Genomic DNA, 23183 nt, shown 5'->3' with positions numbered 1-23183 from the left:
AGGAAGTGAATCTTAGCAATAAGTGCATGAGTGAGTTAGGAAGTAGGTCTTCCCCCAGCTGAGCTTTCAGATGAGACTTCAGGCCTGGCTTGATACCTAGAGTGTAGTGCTGTGAAAGAGTTAAGGCCAAGGCACCCAGCTAAGCCACATCCAGATTCCTGATCACCAGAAATCAGCAGACAATGCTGTTTTAAGCTGCTACATTTTGGAGGAATTTGTCACACAGAAATGAAGTAATCTATCTTTTATCCACTGTCATCTAATATATCTGAAATTTATCTAATTAAGTTGCTACTGGTAGCAATCACTATTGGTTGCTGTCCCAAATTAGAAATGAATTTAAAACTATCAAAAAAGGAATTTTGACAAATTTTTTTGAAGATATCAATGCTACTTAAGACACACAAAGTTAAAACATGGGAGAAAAAGACTGAGTATGTAATATCAGACAAAGGTCCTCAGGGGAAAAAGTATAAAAAGATCAAATGATAAAGTAGCAATCCACTAGGAAATGACAATCTGCATCTATTATTCCTGAGAAAGCCTCACAACATGGAGTAAAAATTCAGACTTAATTTTTTACCCCTAAATCTTTCCTGAATAGCAGCTATTACACTGCATGAGACATACTTTTTTCAAAAAAAGATTCTCAATCATATCTGCTAACAGAACTTATAGCCATGGGTACTCCCACAGAATTATGATTTAAGCACTTCAAAGATGGGGTTACGTGCAGTTAACATAACAGAGATTTTGCTCTACTATGTGACACAGCCAGTATGTAGCAGGAGTGATTCACTGAATCACTGGCCCCAATTCTTCACCCTCCATGTAGCCACACCCTTTGCCATGTGACTGCAGCTCCTCCTCCTAGAGTCAGAGTGTGCTTGCCCATGCAATTACTTTGAGCTCTACCATGAGACTTGTTTTGACCAATGAGATATGAACAGAAGTGACAATGTGCCAGTTTGGAGCCTAGGTTTTACTGCATGTATTTGGGTTAACCTAGTGATGTATTAGAATTCTGATGTATTAAAGTGGGGTATTCCATGTTATGTAGTTGGGTTAACCCAGTGATGTTCTGGAGTACTGCTGTATTAGAGTATTCCATGTGTGTATTTGGACTAACCCACTGATGTACTGGAGCCAGTTTGCACCAGCTCATGATGCTGATTAAATTTTCAGGAACTTACAGGGCAGGTGGCTAAACATACTAATAAAAATTACATTAGCTTAGAATTAAATTATAGAAAAACAATGATACTCAAAATTCATAACTTAATTATTTTACTACATTTTACTATTACTTATGCTTTTGAGGTTGTGTATTTTAGCTGTATGATGAAAATATTACCCAATGATATGCTACTGTGCTGTTCTTTCCAGTGATGTCATATCGGTAGCTTGAAATAGGCTGTGGTGGGAGTATTTACTTCACAGAAATGGGTAAATGCTACAAATCAGGCCTTATCTTTTCTTCCATAGAGCCAGGTAGGCTTCTATCACCATGAGAAATGATTCCTAGTAGTCTTGCTCTTTCATCCTGGGGCAGCTGAGAAGGATCATATATGGAGCAGATGAGCCCAAGCCAGAGCAAGGAGACAAGTTTGGCCAGACCACAGCTTGAAGCAGAGCCACCAGCCAAGCTGAGACTAGATCTGTCAGTCCATATCCAACTAGCAGGACCATGAGTCTGAGAATAAATGTTTATTGAATAGGCTGACTTAGGGACAGTGTTATTCAACATTATCGTGGCAATGGTTGACTGAAATACGTGGTCCAAGTTGGAGCATGGTCAATTAGCCTATAAGAAGTGGTAAGACTGACATTTGGGGGGAAAAAAAAAAGGTGAATTGGTATAGGCCCTGAAAGTGAGAAGCCAATGGACAATCACTGAGAAATTCATAAAATGTCATGCCCCAAATAGCACAGTGTATGAGATGGCAGTATTGACTAACTGATCTCGAAATCCTGGGCTCCTGCAATCCACCCACCTCAGACTCCCAAAGTGCTGGGATTATAGTGGACACTGTGGATTCAGGGTGAAAGAGGGAGTGCTTATAGTCAAGGTCCTTACAGAGGAGGGAGAAACAGTCATTACAGAGGCCAGTATGGTCCAGCGTGCTAAGAGGCAGCAGAAAGAACAAAGGCAGGGTGTTACAGAAGCACACAGGAGAGGATGTGACCCAGTTCATGGGACCAGGGAAGTCCTCCCAGTGGAAATGATCTCTGAGCAGAGAATGCTCCAAGAGTTCAATCAAAATAACTAAAGGCTAAAACATGAAGAGCTACCACAATGAAAAGAAGAGATAAGACATGGGCTGGACTTGACAGTTGATTCGATCAAAGGCATCACAGATGGCTGTGAACATCAAAAGGGTGAGGGTATAGCCCACTTCTGCTCCTCTACATCAGGGGGAGGCCACTCATAGAAGACTCCTGTGCATCTACTTACCAGAGAGACATGCACAGAACCTGGCCCAACACACGTGTTCAGGCACTGATTACAGCAATTGTTGTCACCTCTCATTTGATGCTTTATCCATTTACCTGACAGACAACCCTGAGTATGTCTGAGGAACAAAACTCAACAGCTCAAATTTGGCCCATATTAAATAAGAGCATCTATACACAAGTACTCTCTACAAGTGGCAAGACAACCAAGTTGATTGATTCAGTGTTAGGGAAATGGCTTCCATGAAACACTGAATCACAAAAGCTGAAAGAGTCTGAACTCCCAACCAAGGGAGAGAACACAGGCATTTGGAGACCACCACATTCTTTACATACTTTTTGAAATCTAAAGGATACACCTATTATACTTCTGAAGGTATGTCCAGACACCCAGCTAAGCAATTCTAAATAGAAAAATGAAATCTAAAGGTTTTTAAAATGTAAATATTTTTAATTTAAGCAGCCCCAATTCATAATGAATGGTCATAAACATAAAACATCAAGTCTTACTGTAAGATTTTTACTTCAAGAACTAATTCTACAAGTATGACTACCCTGCAAATAATGTAAAAACCGACTTCATTTTGGCAGCACTGGTAAATCAAGCATACTAAAGTCATTCTACGAGATGACAATTCAAATATTGAAACACAAAAGAAAAATAGAATATTTGACAAGGCTTTCATTTAGAAACATCTCAGGATACAGTTCAACCGAGCACCAATCTATTCTTTTGAGACTGTTACTCTGCAATGAAATATTAAAATTAATAAGGCCATTTTCTTTGGAGTCTTGGGTAAAAAACTCAATAGGAATGCCAAAGACAAAACAGAATAATTTCATTTAAGAAAAAAAAAAGTCACCAAGCCACTACTGTCTTTCTCTGCTACCATTAAATATAACCTAAGGCATTTCCAGTATAAAAACCAAAATATAAATTATGGAAGAGACGTAACACAGGTGCCCTGTTTTATTTTCCTGCTTCTGCTGAACTTCACTCTTGAGCATCCTGTTCATTTGATTCTTTTTTCACCAAATATTTTTCTGCTCAGCTCCTTCTTTGCCATGCCAAGTTAAACTTTCCCAAATCTTCTTGTTCTAATCATAGCACAGAAAACTCCAGTAAAAATAACTGAGTAAAGCTTCCCTAAAATGACTGGTATCTATAGCAAAAAGCAGCTTCAGAATTGTGATTTTTTTTTATATATTATGGCCCAAATTACCACATTGCCACAAAGCCTGAAAATAAAGAGGAAATACAAAATCTCTCTCTCTCTGTCTCTCTCTCTCTCTCTCTCACACACACACACACACACACACACACACACACACACACAGAGGCCTACATTAACCACTCAAATGAAGTCAGGAATTTCCCTCAAGTTGTATAGCATCAATAGTGTAAATGACTTATCAGATGTAATTAAAGTACAGATAGTTAGAATTAGGTTTAATTCCCACCTTTCCCTCTACATTTCTAAAGCTCAACTAAAAAAAAAAAAACAGATATTTTCCTTTATGTTTAAGGCAATAAGAGTAGAGGCATGAAAAGTGAATGGTGTAGTAAATCCTCAAGAAGCATTTATGGCCCACCAGTGGCAAAAGAGGTAGGAGCTGGCCAGGTGTGAGTATATAATTGGGCATTTACTTCCTGTGCTATGTTCAGGAGCCGGGAACCCCACGTCACTCCCATACCGCAGGAATTTTGTTTGGTTATACCAATACTAAGGCTTCAATCAAACTACAAACCACTTACGCCACAGTTAGATTATTTAGGACATTTTAACTTCCTTTTTTTTCCTTATTTGAAATAATGCAGATAATTCTAGATAAAAATTTTTTAGATTTGATTCATTTATATAAAACATTGGGTAATAACTTTGAACCTCCAGTACACACTACTGATTTTTTATTCAATACCCAGTGTGACTTGGTAAAAACAACTTCTTAGATATTTTGCAATGAAAATGAAAAAAAAATGTTTTGATGTTGTACTCAAGGATACGGGGTAATCACTGGGGAGTGGGAGGAGAGGTGAATCAGAGGTCAGAATGACTAGTGTTAGAGAGGGCTCTCCTACTTCACCATTTCTTTAAACATTTGAAGATTTGTTTTAGAAGTATAAAATATTTAAATGATGGCCCAATCAGTGATCCTGGAGCCAAACTTTAGAAAAACATCCCAAGTGTTTAGGAGAGAATGGGGACACAGGCTACGAAGAGGCAGTTGACTTGGCCAGAAATTCAGTATACAAAGCACTAACATTCGTAACCCCAAATCGTAATCCTATAATATTATGGCCAGTTAAGTATGCCAGGAAAAAACCAATGGATGTTATATTATATTTGGAAGCAGAGGGCATATCTCCAAAAAGGAAATCAACAGGAATGACTTAGACAAACAGCTAAGAAAGACACCTTATTTAAAGGTTATTTTAAGTCATTTAAATTTTCAATCACATTGATAACAATAAGCTTTTAAAGTTATATAGCCCAGCGTTACAAAGAAACCTGATGTCTATCTTGAATCTGACATTTGCTCTGTCAGCCAGAGCAGAGCTGCTTGGGGCTACAGCACTCTGGAGTTATTTGGCCTATTCTTACACAGTCATGATAAATGGTTTCATAAAGTGCTCTTGACACATCTGTTATCATCCACTGAAGCTGAGGAATAAGTTAAACATGAATGAGAGTTAAGTAGGAAGTAGAGGGTACAATGATTTTCTTATACATGGTGTTAAAGCAGAATTTAAAAATTAATATCTCTATGAATATTGGTAATAAATGCTATATTCTTCCTTACAATACTAGCTTCCTGGAAAAATTATATTAGGTTTATACTTTATCACCGTGTTTTTGTTATTCCTACATAAACCAAAATGACAAGTAGGGACAGAACGTCACTTTTTTAAGCCTAGCAATTGAAGAGAATTTTTAGCACTTAAGAGAAGCTCAAGGCTTCTGTAAGAAGGGTTAAAATCAGAGCCTATAATTGGGATTTAAGAGATATGTTGCTATGTTGCTGTCACAGTTCAATTTCTGACGTCTGCCAATAATCAGTGGCATCCCTTATAAATGTTGGGCTCTAAAAACAATAAAAATGATTTATCATAAAACATTTTTTAAAATATATCCATTAATAATGATTAATAACCAAAATATTCTCTAATCTTGATATCTGATTGAACAACAAAAAGTGTTTATAACATTTACCTACTGCATGTTGTAGCGTGGATGACTATGAAATGGCGAAGGGGGAATTCAACTACAAAAAAATCTCGTTTCAATTATTGGCAAATGTCCTATAATTTCCTGTCCTCTCAATCTCAATTCCAGAACATTTTAACCTGTTATAGTGAAATCAGAACATTAGCAATATAGGACAAAAGACAACTATTTTAAGTCTTATGTGAAGAAAATATTTCTGTCTAAAATGTTTTAAAACCAAAGATGGAAAAAATTTCAAATCTGGGAAGAATGTTCCATATATGAGAAAACGGGGAAAAGGAAAGAAAGGTGGAATGGACTAGAATTTGAAGGACAAAAACTTTTCAGCATTTGAAAAGTGAAAACTAAAATTGTAAATGCTGCAGTTCAAACTGTTTTTTTAATAAAAGCACATAACTTTAAACCTAATTTACCTTTACTCTTTTAATAATAAAAGGGCTGCTAAACAAATACTATGTGTGATTTCAAGATATTTAAGTGGTTGGGAGAACAAAGTGTGTTAAAAGTCCCTCTATATGTAGACATCCGCTAAATTAATTAAAGCATAAAATACCTTCTCTATGTTCCACTGGTTAAGAATGGTCAACATATGTGCTTGAAAATAAAAGTGAAAGAAATGTTCCACAACTTTCAACTTTCTAACACCACTACCACTTCCCCAAAGCCCCAGCTGAGTTTTTAATTATATTATTAAAATAACATTGGCCTAGCGTCATCTTTGCACGTAATTCTGAGAAATAACTGGAATAACTTTTTCCCCATCCGCTTTACAGTCTGCAAGAACGAAATTTATGCCACATTTTAGATAACTGTCTGTAAGAATCAGTGTGCCTATACAAACAACAGACAGAGCAACAGAAACTTAGATCATCATCTAGATTTGTCCAATGACTCAGAAAAATGACTTGAAGTACAGCTCTTCATCCCTCTGGGCCTTAGTTTTATCATCTGCAAAATGAAAGAGTTTGCTTTAGTGGTTCTAATCTTTCCTGGGCACAGGTGCCATCATTTGGATTAAAGACCCAGTGTCTCCCCTCCCCATCCCACTTCCAAAAAAACAGACACACCTCAACACTTTCTATTTGACTCCAGGCACACAGACCAGTTCCCCCAACCTCCAAGCCCCCACCCCCAAGAAGCTCATCCATTGACCCCACCTCTAATCCTTCTACTGGAATATTCATAAGGTTCCACTTAGTTCTGATACTCTGACACTGTCATCAGGGTATTACCCCTTGATAAATTACCTCCCAAAATTAAAAGACTGGGCCATACCCACCATAATCAGAGTCTGGCTATGACAATGGACAAGTACATTTCAAAGACCTAAGAATATCCTATACATGACATCTTATCCAATTTTCATTTACAAAAAAAAAAAAAAAAAAAAACTACTTCAAATGTAGCTGTCCAAAACAAAGAATCACAATGCATCAGAACTGTGCCCTCATGATCATCTCTTCCAGATCCCTATTTGGGAGACTGTATAGTGTCAGTTTGGATTCCAGTTTCTATAGGCTTGACCATTCCTACTTGTATCCTTTGGAGGCCAACCATACCAGATGGAATACTACTGTTCTGGAACGATAATAATTCCACAAGGTGTAGGTACCTCTCTCAGGGAAATTCAATCTCTAAGCTGAGCCAATGAGATTTCTCTCTGAGTTGAATGAAGAAACAAAGCAACTAGAGAAAAATGGTGGGAATGTATGAACAAGTTACCTAAAGCATAGACTTTGATTGGCACAATAATTAGTATTTTCATCCTTTCCTCTGCCTAAATGCAAACTGGCCATAAAGCCAAAAATCTCCTAAATGTCCCTTGAATATAATCCCCAGAGAAATGAAGGTCTGGTAAGTAAATCCCTATTACATAAAGTTGTTTGCTACTATTCTAAGAATTTAAGATTTGACAAGCTATGGATATTGTTCATAAATACATCTAGTAGAATCTTCTTTCTAAATCTGAAAAAAAAAATCAGGTCAAACAGGACTTTCCTCCAACAGTTTATTGACTACTAAAATACAGTAGGTACTAACAATCTAAGAACACATTTTTTTTTAAAAAAAAAGCTTACAGACGAACACTTTTATTTATAAGAGGACTCTAGAATATAGGACATATTATTAAGCCATATAGCCAATAATGACTAATATAACTCTTTGTCAAAATTCATTTTATACTTCTGAAGGCTATTTGGGTCACCCAAATGTAATTTAAAGGAAAAAAAAAAAAAAAAAAAAAAAAAGCTATGGCTCTTCTTTCCTGCTCAATAAATCCCTTAGAATCAGAAACATCAGCAACAATTTAGGATTGTAAATGGATTTTCCATTTGCATTTAAATTTAATCATGACTTAAACAGAATGAATATAGTTTAATTTTTCAGAGGTAGATTGAACCAAAAGGAGTATGATGCTTGAAAGAAAAGAAATTCATTTTGACTATCAAAACAAAAAGCATGTCAAAAGGGAAAATCTGGCATAGAAAAAAACAGCCAAAACCAAAGAGAAATTTAAACATACAGCCTGAGGCCGAGTCTGCAGGTGATGCAATATAGGGTAGCTGTCCTCTGCACAACAATAAATTACTGAAAACCACTCTCACTAAAATCCTCTCAAATATCCATTTTGCTTACTTTCAGTTTTAAATTGTGGCTCTTTTTCATTCTTTTTGCTACCTTGAACTTTACATGTGACTGTAATGCTGAAAAACAAAATTTTTTAAATAGAAGACAAATGTGGGCATTATAATATATAGTCTCTTTCATATCACAGGGACACAGCAATAGCTTCAACAGATACTATTACTGAGCTTCAACTCAATAATAAGGGAAGTTCCACACAGATTTCCTGAAGTCAGCACTCCTGGAAGTCCAAAGAGTCCCTTCTTCTGAGAAAATATGGTTCCCAACATTTTATGGGAAGCAAACACAAACATGTCAAGTAGATTTTTTCTAAGTCTATCCTGCAAGTAGTTTTTATGTTTAATTCTATAATGTCAGATAACCGACTCAAGCAAGAAACATTTCTGCCCTAGAATACAGATCTGAGCATGTCAGCCATATATATTTTTTAAACAATCATTCAGTCCATTGAAAGAGAAATTAAATGGCCCATGTTCTGAAATTCACATTTACATGATGGTTTATGTTCAAAAGGTATGGTTCAATTTAGACCAATGGCATGGCACCCCTTCTTCCCAGCTTTCCAGCTATATAAGAAATAACAATATAGAAACCACAGCAAATAATACTCCAAGGTATTATTAACGCCACACCCATCCTAAACTCCGAGAGGAAAAACACCAGGTGTTGTAAGAGAGTATAATACACAATTCAGAACCAATATTTGACAAAATGCTCAGCCACCAATTTTGTTTGAATAGTCTCGGAACTGAGTATTCTCAGTGTGTATAATCATGAGTAATATCATCATAATTATATTTAGCTATTCTTGATGGGGGTGAGAATAAGAGTCATTTTTAAAAGAAACAACTTCAAGTAGAGAAATCCAGCTTCCATTATAAATCTGCAGTCATTCTTGTTTCCTCTGTCCTTGCCCACTCCCCCAGACATCATATCATCAACTTTCTGTACGTCTCTCTAAAAGATAACTTTTTAAACATAATATCATTATCACACCTAAAAAAAGGAATAGTAATTCCTTAATATCAAATATCCAGTCACTGTCCAATTTCCCTAATTGTCTGAAGATGTTGTTGGTCTGTATGAACCAAGATGAAAATAATGTTCATACAACTGATACACTTAAGCCTTTTATAATGTTGAGGTTCCTCCTTCCATGTTCTCATCATTTGTGATTTATTTGAAGAAACTCTGTAATTTGTCCTATGCACAGTCTCCCCTGGTTCAGCTTTTTCTGACTGCATCCACATGGTATCATTAAACATGTTCCCCTTTCCACTATATTTCTTATAAATTGGCAGTTAGATCCAGAGACTTGAACAGAATTAGATTCAATTTTTTTTAAGAATATATCCTAGGTGGTGCTGTCTACTTGCATCAGGAAATACATAATGTCTAGCTCTGTGTGATATTAGGAGTTATTAATGATCGTTGCCTGAATCCATTATTTTATCAGGGTGTGCAAAACGGTAATACTCTAAATCTATCAATTCTTCATTTATTAGCTAAAATACTTCTATAAAGAGAAATGTATTAATTATTCATCATCCTGAGGTGCAATTCCGATTGGAAAGGCAGACTGGTTATTTTTTCCTATTTATCATTTTCAAAGTAACAAGCCAATCCTTCAAAGGTGACTAATTAGGTTTTTTTGTATAATTTTGAAGTCATGGATTTTAATATATTGAATGCTTCAACCCTCTATAGTTATTATATTTATTGATCTCCAAACTGTCACATTTATAGCTAATGAGAGATTCCTGAATCCTTTTTAATACAAACTCACTAGTCTTTGACAGCTTCCTTGTTTTCTGGTTTGACAAGCTATTTCTGATTCATCATTTCTATTTTCCAGACGAGACCTAGAGTCAGCCATTTATCCCAGAAAGCCTAGTTCCTCTTGCTGGGAAGTAATATTTAGAGACCACAATCTGAGCACTAGGGATGCTCATTGCCACTGGACTGAACATTATTTCTAAGCCTTTTTAGTGGAGGAACAAGCAAACACATTTTTAAAATATATCATGAGGCCAGGCGTGGTGGCTCACGCCTGTAATCCCAGCACTTTGGGAGACTGAGGCAGGCAGATCATTTGAGGCCAGGAGTTCAAGACCAGCTAGCCAACATAGCGAAATCCTATCTCTACTTAAAAAAAAAAAAAAAAAAAAAAATTAGCCGGGCATGGTAGCACATGCCTATAGTCCCAGCTACTCAAGAGGCTGAGGCACAAGAATTGTGTTGCAAAAGTTGCAATGAGCCGAGATCACACCTCCACACTTCAGCCTGGGTGACAGAGTGAGACCCTGTCTCAACAAATAAAAAATAAATAATGAGCACACCATATATCTGGTAAGAGCTGAATATCCAAAATATATAAAAAACTCACACAAGTCAATGCCAAAAAAACTGAATAATCCAATTTAAAAATGGGCGAAGGACCGAAAGAGACACTTCTCAAAAGAGGAGATTCAAGGAAAATGTAAATCAAAACCACAAGATATTATCTTACACACGTTAGGATGGTTATTATCAAAAATACCAAGAAACTACAGTGCTGGAGAGGGTGTAGAGAAAAGGGAACCCTAGTACATCGCTAATGGACCATAAAGTACAGCCATTATGAAAAACAGTATGGGAGTTCCTCAAAAAACTAAACATAGAACCACCATATGGTCCAGCAATCTCCTCTCTAGGTACACACCCAAAGGAAATGATATCAGCACCTCATAGAGATATTGTCACTTCCACGTTCATGGCAGGATTATTCACAATAGTCAAGATACGGAAATAACCTGAGTGTTCATCAACAGACAACTGGATAAAGAAATTGTGGGCCAGGCGCGGTGGTTCATGCCTGTAATCCCAGCACTTTGGGAGGCCAAGGCTGGCAGATCACGAGGTCAGGAGATCGAGACCATCCTGGCTAACATGGTGAAAGCCCATCTCTACTAAAAATACAAAAAAATTAGCCGGTCGTGGTGGCGGGCGCCTGTAGTCCCAGCTACTTGAGAGGCTGAAGCAGGAGAATGGTGTGAACCCGGGAGGTGGAGCTTGCAGTGAGCCGAGATCGCGCCACTGCACTCCAGCCTGGGCGACTGAGAGAGACTCCATTTCAAAAAAAAAAAAAAAAATTGTGGGACATCCATCTATCTACACAAATAGTGGAATATTAGCCCTCAAGAAAGAGATCCTGCCATTTGTGACAATATGGATAAACCAGGAGGACATTATGCTAAATGAAGAAAGCCAGGCACAGGATGAAAAATACTGCATTATCTCATATGTGGAATCTAAAAATAGTTGTTGTATACATAGAAAAAGGAAGCAGAACAGAGGTAGGGGGAATGGGGAGATGTAGGTCAAAGGATACAAAGTTGCAGTTTTGTAGGATGAATTAGTCTAGAGATCAAATGTACAGCATGGGGACTATAATCATAATTGTATTATGTATTGGAAATTTATTGAGAATAGTGTTTAGATGCTCTTACCACACACAAAAAAGGTAACCACGTGACATGATAGATATATCAATTGGCTTCACTGTAGTAATCACTTCACTATGAATATAAAAACATGTCATGTGCTTTAAATATATACAATAATTTTAAAAAATAAATCATGAATTCACACTAATAATACTGATTTAAATTCAAGATTACAAGGTTCTTACTTAGCTTTAATCTTACATTTTTATCTCCTTTCATAAACACATCAAAAATCCCAGTTCTGAACAACACCAAAATAGTTCATTTGTTTTATCCCACATACACATATAACAGTCTCAGAATAGTGAAACTAACACTATTATCAACAATATGATTATTAAAAGCACTTGAAACATTTTTGGGCTGTTTTTTGTCCTTAGGCATATACTAAAACACCATGCTTAAAGTCATTTGATACAGTTTCACCGAACATAGTTAAACCACTTTCTCAACATAATTATGTGCATTTGTTGCATGTTGCTTTTGAAGGATTAAATCTTAATTTTGCTTTACAATTATGTAAAACACTTACTTAATTTCAAAAATCAAATGTACAAAACACGGTGTGTGTTTCCTCTTCTATGTTTCCTTCTCCAACTAATTTTTTGTTGTTGTCCACTTTTCTGTTTCTTCTTAAAACACACACACACACAAGCTGCCTCTCAGTAGTAATCAACACACTGACCACTTCCTCCTTGAAATACTCCCCTCTCTTGGTTCCCATGACATCATTCCATCCAGGTTTTTCTTCAGTTCCCTGGCTTTTCCTTCTTAGTCTCCTAATTGTTCCCTTCCTCCAAACCCCTACCTATTAGATATTAGAGCTCCTCGGGATTAAGCCAAGACCCATTCTCTTCTCTCTATACAATTCATCAATTCCTATGCCATTAAACATCATCTACATGCTATCTGAGCTTCCAACTCAAGTACCCAATCATCCACTAAACTTTGGTACTTAGTGATCTAATAACTATCCCAAACTTAACATGTACAAAACAGAACCCTTAACTACTGCTTTCCCCACAAAAGTGTTCTTCGTTTCCCCCAGCTCAGTAAATGGCACCCAATTACACCAAAAACCCAAGCATCATCCTTGAAACTTTTGAGCACCGACAGGACATCACAAGTAGAAAATCCTACACCCAACCTCACAAGACAGGTCACAGTACAAGTGTAAGAAAATAACTGCTTATCAGTAGGCACATAGATTCAGAGTCAGGAATGATGGCGATGCCAAACCACCACAGACTGTCCACAGAGATGGGTGGGAGAGTGATACCTTTGCTTTCCAATAGTTCAAAGTCCATAAATTTTGTTTGCTACACAAAATTATTTAAAGCATGGTATAAATTACCTTCAGGCTATGTGTATAAGGTATATAAGAAACAAAAATGAATTTTTCTGCTTAGACTTGGGTCCTATCCCCAAGATATCTCATTATGTATGTGGAAAGAAAATCTTTTTTAAAAATCCAAAACACTGCTGGTCCCAAGCATTTCAGATAAGGGATACTCACCTACAGAGGTGTAATGAGGGGAGAAAGGCAGGAGTGACCCAGGATGAGAGAGGCATTCTATCGTTGACTTACTTAGGATTGCCAGCACAGAAAAGGAATCCAGCTGTTTGTCAGTTTTAATATTGTCCTTAAATTCTCTCCAGGCCATGAATCCGCATTTTGCCTACACACAGCAGGGATCACTCCCACCACTCCTGTTTGGGAACACCACTGCCAAAGACCTGCCCAGACTGCCAAAGGAATTCAGGACACAAAGAAGGGTAGGAACCCCTGAGTGGGAGCTGCCGCAAGTGTAAGAGTAAGGAACTCCTGACACTTCCTAACAGTGATTAGGGAGCTAATTTAATTTGAAGTATTTGATACAGAAACAAAAAACATAAAAATTTAATTAAGAAAACTGAGGAATAAATTACAACTAAAAAAGATACATCAAAAGACTGGGCATGGTGGCTCACATCTGTAATCCCAGCACTTTGGGAGGCCAAGACAGGCAGATCACTTGAACTTGAGACCAGCCTGGGTAACATGGTGAGACCCTGCCTCTACAAAAAATACAAAAGTTAGCTGGGTGTGGTGGCATGTGCCTGTGGTACCAGCTACTAGGGAGTCTGAGGTGGGAGGATCAGATAGCTCGAGCCTAGGAAGTCAAGGCTATGGTCAGCTGTGAGCGCACCACTGTACTCCAGCCTGGGAGGCAGAGACCCTGTCTCAAAAGAAAAAAAAAGAAAGAAAAATAAGATATATCAAAACTTTCTATCTGTAACAGAAGAAAGTTTTAAAATAAAAAAATAAATAAAATTTTCAAGCTACAAAAAAACCCGGAAAATTTCCCCAATATAACAATTTCTAACTTTGATAGGAAGGGATCAATACATTGCTACTCTAAAAATATTTGCAGCTCTTACAAATCAGTAAGAGAAAGATCGATTGCCTAATAGAAAAATGTCCAAGGACACAAGCAAGTTGGAGAAAGAAAAGCAAGCTACCTACAAACATAACAATTTTCAACTTCACTAGTTATCAAAGAAGTACAAATTAAAACAAGATAATATTTTCATTATTAATCATAAATGTTTAAATATTTTCATTTTAATCATTTAATCAGAGCAATACTTTTCTAAAAGGATAATACCACTTGATACAGGTAAAAGTATGAGAAAAATACTAATATACATTATATTACTTTTTTTTTTTTGAGACGGAGACTCACTCTGTTGCCCAGGCTGGATTGCGGCGGCACAATCTCGGCTCACTGCAAGCTCCGTCTCCCAGGTTCACACCATTCTCCTGCCTCAGCCTCCCGAGTAGCTGGGACTACAGGCGCCCGCCGCCACGCCCGGCTAATTTTTTGTGTTTTTTAGTAGAGACAGAGTTTCACCATGTTAGCCAGGATGGTCTCGATCTCCTGACCTCGTGATTCACCCGCCTTGGCCTCCTAAAGTGCTGGGATCACAGGAGTGAGCCACCGTGTCCCGCCTACATTGTATTCTTTTTTAAAAAGATGATGTGACAATATATATCCAACATTTTAAAAACGTATCTACTCTTTGTCCCACCAATTTGACTTGCAGGAATTTATCCTAAAGAGAGGATCAAACAGGAACACTTATGTGAAAGTGTAATCAAAATATGGTTTGCAACTAAAAATGAATGGAAATAATCCTATGCCCAGTAGAAAATTAGTTACATTTTAGTATATCTATACAATACAAAATCACTTTTTACAAGTCTAGCTTTTCTAATATGGAAGAATGCTTAAGTGGGGGAAAAAAACTAGATTGCTAAATCATATGTGTTTTATGATTCACATTTTAGTTTTATAAAAAGTGTATGCATGTACGGAAAGTCTAGAAGGCTACCAACATTTCCACAGTGGGGTTATCCCTACATCACTGGTATATACAAACGATTTTTTTTTTATATTTTAAGTTTCTGAGATTTTAACAATAATGACACATTACTTTAATACAGTAATAAAATATAACCCTTTCAAAAAATATAATCTGCATGTTTAAAATGTTCTGGGACATAGAAAAAGATGGAAGCTAACCATCCTCTTAAGCAAGAGAAAGATTTCTAAGGACAATCTCAGCACTTCTCCAGACACACTTTCAGCTCATCTCCAAGTAGAGGCAGCACAACATTCTCTTAGTATACTGTATATCCTGGCCATTTGTGCCATACAAAACATGCAACACGGCCGGGCGCGGTGGCTCAAGCCTGTAATCCCAGCACTTTGGGAGGCTGAGACGGGCGGATCACGAGGTCAGGAGATCGAGACCATCCTGGCGAACACGGTGAAACCCCGTCTCTACTAAAAAAATACAAAAAAACTAGCCGGGCGAGGCGGCGGGCGCCTGTAGTCCCAGCTACTCGGGAGGCTGAGGCAGGAGAATGGCGTAAACCCGGGGGGCGGAGCTTGCAGTGAGCTGAGATCCGGCCACTACACTCCAGCCCAGGCGACAGAGCCAGACTCCGTCTCAAAAAAAAAAAAAAACATGCAACACAGGAAAGCTACACCCCAGGTACTATTGGTAACTACAATCTCAATATCATTACCACCAGAGACTTACCAAAAACTGGGTTTAGGGATCATAGCCCACAGGATTATGGAATCTGCCTTTTCTTCTCTAAATCTGCATCTAGATTAGGCAGATCAGCAGAAAAGCAGTTTGGCCTCATCTCTCACTGTTCTAACCACCACCACCAATGAGTATCGACCCTTCCCCTCCCTCACATATTTGCTTTTATTGAACTAGCTTCTGTGGAATCCCATCAGCTTATATTGCGAAGCACTGTTGTAAGCGTGCCTGTTAAATTCCTCATGTCTACTGTACATGCGGGAGATACTTGTTACATGGCCATCTCCTAAACTTACCCCGGGGAGGAATTCTTGCTTAGGCTAAGCATCACAAGTCAAGGGTGCATCTTCTGATTCAAAGGTCTATATTTGGCCAGGCACGGTGGCTCAGGCCTGTAATCCTAACACTTTGGGAGGCCGAGGCAGGCAGATCGCGAGGTCAAGAGATCAAGACCATCCTGGCCGACATGGTGAAACCCCATCTCTACTAAAAATACAAAAACTAGCTGGGCGTGGTGGTGTGTGCCTATACTCTCAGCTACTCGGGAGGCTGAAGCAGAAGAATCACTTGAACCCAGGAGGTGGAGGCTGCAATGAGCTGAGATCACGCCACTGCACTCTAGCCTGGCAACAGAGGGAGACTCTGTCTCAAAAAAAAAAAAAAAAAAAAAGGCTATATTTATCTTATGCATTGATTTTTAACCTTGGGTGGGGAGTGTGGTCATATATAACCCTGAGAAAAAGCTATGACTCCTCTCTCTCCATGTACACATGCCAGACTTCGCATACAATTTCAGGGAAGTCAGAGACAACTCCCGTCTCCATGTTAAGAATCCCCAATCTTGGCAGAGGCTGCAGTGAGCCAAGATCACACCACTGCACTTCAGCCTGGGCAACTCTGTCTCAAAAAAAAAAAAAGAAAAGAAAAGAAAAAGAGAAAATCCACAATCTTATGGGTGAAGTTTGTATCTCACAAGTTTCCTTTTCACATGGGTTGCTGGAAAGTTTAGCTTTCAATGTCCACCTTCAACAAACACAGTTGGTTTTGATGCATACATTCCAACAGCTGCACACCTGATTCCAGTTCATATTCCTGTACTAATTTCTGCCCCAAACTTTCTTGTTTTTCTGAAGTTCAAATATCCTAGAAAACATTTTTCTAGAACAAAAGTAGGAAGGTAAGTATAAACAATAAAACAAAACATAATGCTAATTACAAAATCTAGTCATTAGTGTGATGAACCAAGTATTTCTGGTCCTCTCCTTTTCCAGGAACATAACAGAATTGCCTGGAACAGGTATCAAGTTCTAGCAAATAAGCTGCAAACAAAACTAACATGTCATTTCCAGACCAGGACATTTAACTGCTGATAGAAACTTCTCAGAGCTCTTTCACTCTTCACGGTTACCAGCAAGGTTGGAAATGGCGGCTGCTCAGGGAACCTGTGTCCCCTATAGACCTGCGATAGGCAACATAATGCTGTTTTAAACCAGGAAGATTTGGTGCTCTTTAGGTGTGCAGTATAACCTAGCCTAACAGGAATTATGTACAACAATGAGAAGCTATAGACCTCTGTCACTTGTGAATAAAGGCCCAAAGTTTTTCAAAGACAATACTAGGATGGCAGGACCTGCATCCCAGAGGCAGGATTGAGTTTTCTGCACATCTGGAGCACTGATGGGGCAGGACCACCAGGGAGCCCCGAAGAAAACTGTCCTAAGAGAAGGTTGCAGAAGGCTCACACTGGGCTTCAGAATATTTGGTCCGGTTGGGCCGCACAGAGTAACTGGGGTATAGCTGATTCCACCACTCAGGCCCTACTCTGGGCCCAGCCCAACGTCCTCACAACAACCCCAAGGTTCAGGTAGCTGCAACAAAGTATAAACAACTTCCATTGCTCATTGCCGAGAAGACCACATGAAATTGGCTTCAACATTCATGGAGCGCCTATTATGATTATTTGCTCCCTAACACGTCCCAAAAAGCACCTACAGCAGTCCCCAAAAAGGGGGGCATTTTTTTCTATAAGGGAAGAAATCAGCAGGAAAAAGAAATCTTTTAAAATTTAAAAAAGATGAGCACAAGACAAAATTTATTTTTTTTTTTAAAGAATCAAAACAACAACAAAAATCCATGATATGAAGTTCTAGGCACTACAGCGAGGCCTTGTGGCTGTGTGGTCATGGGCAATGTGAAGAAGAAACAGGATGAGTTGCATGAAAAACAATATTCCTAAGAAAAAAAAAAAAGCCATGGCCAGGTGCAGTGGCTCACACCTGTAATCCCAGCACGATGGGAGGCTGAGGTGGGCGGATCACCTGAGGTCAGGAGTTCAAGACCAGCCTCACCAACATGAGGAAACCCCATCTCTACTAAAAATACAAAATTAGCCAGGCATGGTGGTACATGCCTGTAATCCCAGCTACTCAGGAAGCTGAGGCAGGAGAATCGCTTGAACGCAGGAGGCAGAGGTTGCGGTAAGCCAAGATTGCATCACTAGACTGTAGCCTGGGCAACAAGAGCGAAACTCCGTCTTGAATGAATGGATGAATGAATGAATGAATGAATGAAAAAAAAGAAAAAAATAAAGCAGTTACTCTAGAACACCACAACTCTTTTCAGTACTGAGAGCAGGGGGAAGGTCTCCCCTGTGTCCTCATAATGAGGCAGCTGTGTAATATGATTCCTCATGGTAAATAAGGGTTTCCACGGGGATTTTTCTCAGGAGCGTGCCACAGTGCAAGCTGACGGTCTTGCACCAAAACACCATTCAGAAGAACCAAGTCTAAAACTAGTTTTCAGGAATCAGCTGTCTGGTAGGTTGAACTGATCCAGCAACAAATTTTAGCATATAGGAAAAAATGAAGACGATAGGCATATATTTAAAAAAATAAACTGAGCCACAAAGGCGGGTAACCTAGTTGGAAAACCAACCAACCCAGCCCCCAGTGAATGCTTTGACAAAATATTTGAATTCTTGAAACTATCTTCAAAAGTTTTTAATGGCTGGGCGCGGTAGCTCACGCCTGTAATCTCAGCACTTTGAGAGGCCAAGGTGGGCGGATTACGAGGTCAGGAGATCGAGACCATCCTGGCCAACATGGGGAAACCCCGTCTCTACTAAAAATACAAAAAATTAGCCAGGCTTGGTGGCGGACGCCTGTAGTCCCAGCTGCTCAGGAGGCTGAGGCAGGAGAACGGCGTGAATCTGAGAGGTGGAGCTTGCAATGAGCCAAGATCGCGCCACTGCACTCCAGCCTGGGTGACAGAGCGACACTCCGTCTCAAAAAAAAAAAGTTTTTAATTACTAAAAATCTAACATTCCCAGCAACAGAATCCAATAGGATGCCAGAAGGACTTTTGGACGGCCCTGATATTGCTATACAAATGGACCAAATGACAGGCAAAGAAAGCATGGTGATAAAATATTTTTAATTAAAAAACATTGGATTGACTGTATAACCTGCAGACAAGTCTCCATAACTATTCCCCTCCCAATCTGGTTATATCACTGCATGTCTATGAATTCCCAGTTGTACACCCTGTAACATATCTAATGCTTATCTTTCAGGTGCCAGTAAGGTACACATTCAAATATTTTACAGCTCATACAACCTGGAGGTGGTAGTGCTGAGGAACCTTTTCCTGAAAAGATGACATTCTCACCTTTGTAGAAAAGTCATTCAATGAAACTGCTACAGGCATGACCAGATTGTCTTCAAAAATTAACTTGAAGGTCTTTTCAGACACAGGGTAAAGGGGCAATGAAGGCCCCAGAATCAGACCCTCAAACTGGGGTATTTGAGCCTCAAGGAATATATGACTGGTGATGTGAATATGTAAGCCACAGAAGAAAGGTGGTACAGTTTTCTAAAGCATCCCTTTTACAGTGGTAAGTAGTCATTTAAATTCAGGATATTTGAATAGACTACCAGAAAATTAACATAAATTACTGGTTAATGAATGAAAAGAAAAAAATTCAAACTCATTTGCACTAAATTTACATGGGTGTGTATATTATGTGTATCTGTGTATTTTACCTGTTATTTTAGATTTATCATTCTATGTGTTTTATCTATATACACATGTATATGTGTATTTTGCCTATCTATAAAACATTTCCTTTCATACTTATCAACAATTCCTGAATTACATAAGAAATTCTTCTATATATCGAAGCCAAAATAATTTTTAGTCTTGAAAATATTTTATAGAGTATTACCAAGTATCTACATCAGTCATAAAACACACCTATATACATATACACAGAGAGAACTCACTTTATCAAAATAACTTAAGCAGTAGAACTTTGTAATGAACTACCTGATAAACTAGAAACGAGATCTCTAGGTTGCAGACAGTGTGCAGAGGGGTGCACTGTACACAAATGTAGGGGCAAATAATGGCTAATATCCTTTACCTACTAAATAAGCACCACATGAGACAAACACTGCCATTCCCATTTCACAGTTGGGATTTTAGCCCAGATGACTTTTTTAAAGGCCCTACTCAATTTGTATTAATAACATGAATCCCATCGTTAGGGCTGGCATTTAAAAAACACTCCCCACATTTCTACCACTCCAGTAGTTACTTTGCAAAAGAACAAATGAAAAACACTAAGGAAATAACTCTACATTACTTCTAACAGCTTTATTCAGAAGCTGACAACAGTAGAACTATCAATAGCACCATATTCTGAAGTGGTGGGACTTAGGACTCCAACATATAAACTTTAGGCAATTACAATCTAACCCATGACACCTAGATTTTAAGGATTTTTCCCAGGAAAATAACCCAAAGGAGAAAAATTTTATGATGTCAAGCATATCACTGTAATAAAAACCTAAAACCAACTGATGAATAGAACACTCTCAAGCATCTCCCAACACAACAGAGCATAGCTTGCAGGAGTGTGGGGGTCTCAAGTCAGACTGCCTAGGTTCAGTTCAAATCCCAGCTCTGCCAATTATTAATGAACAACTCTTGGCAGATTATTTAAATTCTCTTTGGTTCAATTTCCCCTTTGGTAAAATGGGGATGGTAATATCTACTTCATAGGTTTTTTTCAAGAATTAAATGAATACAATAAAATATCATCACAACACTATATAAAGGGTCCAAGATGTTAAATCACGCAAAATGTAAAATCTTCTTCTTGTGAGGTTATATCTAGGGCAAGCTTGTGCTGTTAGCCTGGCTCCAAAGCACCCAGCAATCACCAACGGCTTTAGGACCAAAGTTACATTATTTGGCGGTGTTGCTGGGGAGCTTATTGTACATACAAAGTATTACCTAGCACACAAAAGGCATTACGTAATGATTCAGTCTCCCAACTCTGTTTTCCCACAGCTCACTGTGACACTCAGCCCTACTGTGGCTTCTTTCCTTCACGTGTGTATGTGTCTTACCTCCTCAGCAAGACCCAGTACTGAAATAAGAGATTCGGATTTTGAAATAAAAGCATACACAAAACACAGAAACTCCAAATTCCAGAATGTTTTTCATTTAACACCTCATTCACTGCTTTATGTATAGCAACTCCTTACCCCCTACTTAGAAATTACCATCAAGCACAGCTTTCTAGGACACAAGTAAAGGACCAGAAGACAGCAAACAAAAAGTCCGTTCAGTCCATTTATGGCAACTCACAGATTTTATTTGTTGAAGTCCTTAGGCCTTTACTGACAAACTATTCATTCTTATTTGATCCACAATTCTAACTAACCCACAATACTAACTAATCTGATCACCTGGTTTCCAGATCCATGGCAGATTAGAATCAACAAATTGAGAGAAAAAAACATGGAGGCTACTATAGAAAAAAAAATGATAAAAATAAGGTATGAGCCAGACCAAGGCTCAAATTAAAAAAAGTAAAAATAAAGTAGAACCCAAACCTCAGTAGTCTGAAGGCACTCAGAAAAAGGACAAACAGCAGCCTTGCCAATTGCTCCTGAATGCAACACCTTTACGGCCTAGCACATGTGTCTGTAATGTTACTCCTGAGCCAATGTTAAACAGTTTAATTATCTAGAAATCTATAAGGCACCTGAGATTCAGAGAGATCGCTCTATGGAACCACTTTATTTTTAAGTACTAATGTTCTCTGCTGGGATAAGCTATCTGAGAAAACTGAGATAATGAAATAATGTTTTCCCAAAGAGCTCTAAATAGTCTGAGTTTAACTATACATACTGTGATAAAAACCAGTTAATGAGATTTGCCAGGTGGAACCTTATAGAACCTTTAGAGAAAATAATAAATATAATATGTGAATACTTTAAATTTCAATAACTCTAAAGTGTTTGTAAATTTGTTTTCTCACCTATATTAAACTCCCCTTACAACTTTGTTTATGCTGTCTATAACAAAGTCTCCTTTTCAAGACAGAACAAGGATAAACTTCAGTCTAGATGCTACCCAAGTCACCTCCCCCCAAATCACAAAATCCAAAATTATAACTATTCCCCACTGTATTTAAAGAGTCATAATTTTCCCAAAATGATGAAAACAGGATGCGGAGTTGACATGATAATGCTGCAGAACAAAAGTGATCAAGTTTTAAAGACTTTACTAACTCTTTATAACCAAAAAGTTACGGTTTGACATCACTGCATTCTGACGGCCAGAGTCTGTAACATCCTAGAGCAGTGGTCTTCACCCTGGTTGCACATCAGAAGCACCTGGGGAACTTCAGCAATACCTAGGCCCCGTTCCCAGGAGTCTGATTTGATTGGTCTAGACAGTGGGGCCAAGGATTTTTTTTTTCCAGGTTCCTCTAATGATTCTAATATGCACCCAGTGTTGAGAACCACTCCCTAGTATGGTCCTTTCTTATCTATAAAGATCCGACCTAACAAAGTTAAAAATTGTTATTAAACATTTTACCCCATTCTGAAAAAGCCCATCACTCTATCCTTGTTACTTACAAGTTAATAGTTAAGGCAAATATTTCAAAGTTTCAAAATAAAACTATATTCCTACACTTGATCTTAGCCAAAAGGCCAAGAAGCGATAATAAAACTATATTCCTATTCAAATGTGAATATTAGCTACTCATAGACATCTTTTCAGTTGGTTAAAATTATTGAGCACTAATAATAACTTGTTAATAAGTTGTTTTCATATTAGTCCACAAGTTCCCATTCTTTCATCAGCTCCCAGCAGCCAGAGGCCATGGGCAGACAATTCCTTGTGGTCTGATAATATCTCAAGAGTATTCCATCACATTTCAATTTATACCAATGGAACGGGAGATAGGCAGACAGCA

The 23183-nt window shown here is 38.2% G+C and overlaps 1 protein-coding gene and 1 pseudogene across 12 annotated transcripts in view; both read right to left on the bottom strand.

Moving 5' to 3' along the window:
- Nucleotides 1–23183, bottom strand: part of MAST4 (microtubule associated serine/threonine kinase family member 4) — a 576679-nt gene that overhangs the window by 521685 nt on the left and 31811 nt on the right. The gene's annotated exons all lie outside the window — the stretch shown is intronic.
- LOC123574326 (U2 spliceosomal RNA) lies at nucleotides 22778–22929 on the bottom strand (annotated as a pseudogene).

Source organism: Macaca fascicularis, chromosome 6, assembly GCF_037993035.2.
Source record: "Macaca fascicularis isolate 582-1 chromosome 6, T2T-MFA8v1.1".
In the NCBI taxonomy this organism is placed as follows: Eukaryota; Metazoa; Chordata; class Mammalia; order Primates; family Cercopithecidae; genus Macaca; species Macaca fascicularis.
Note: the sequence above shows the minus strand (reverse complement) of the source record. Positions and strands in the feature narration are given on the sequence as shown.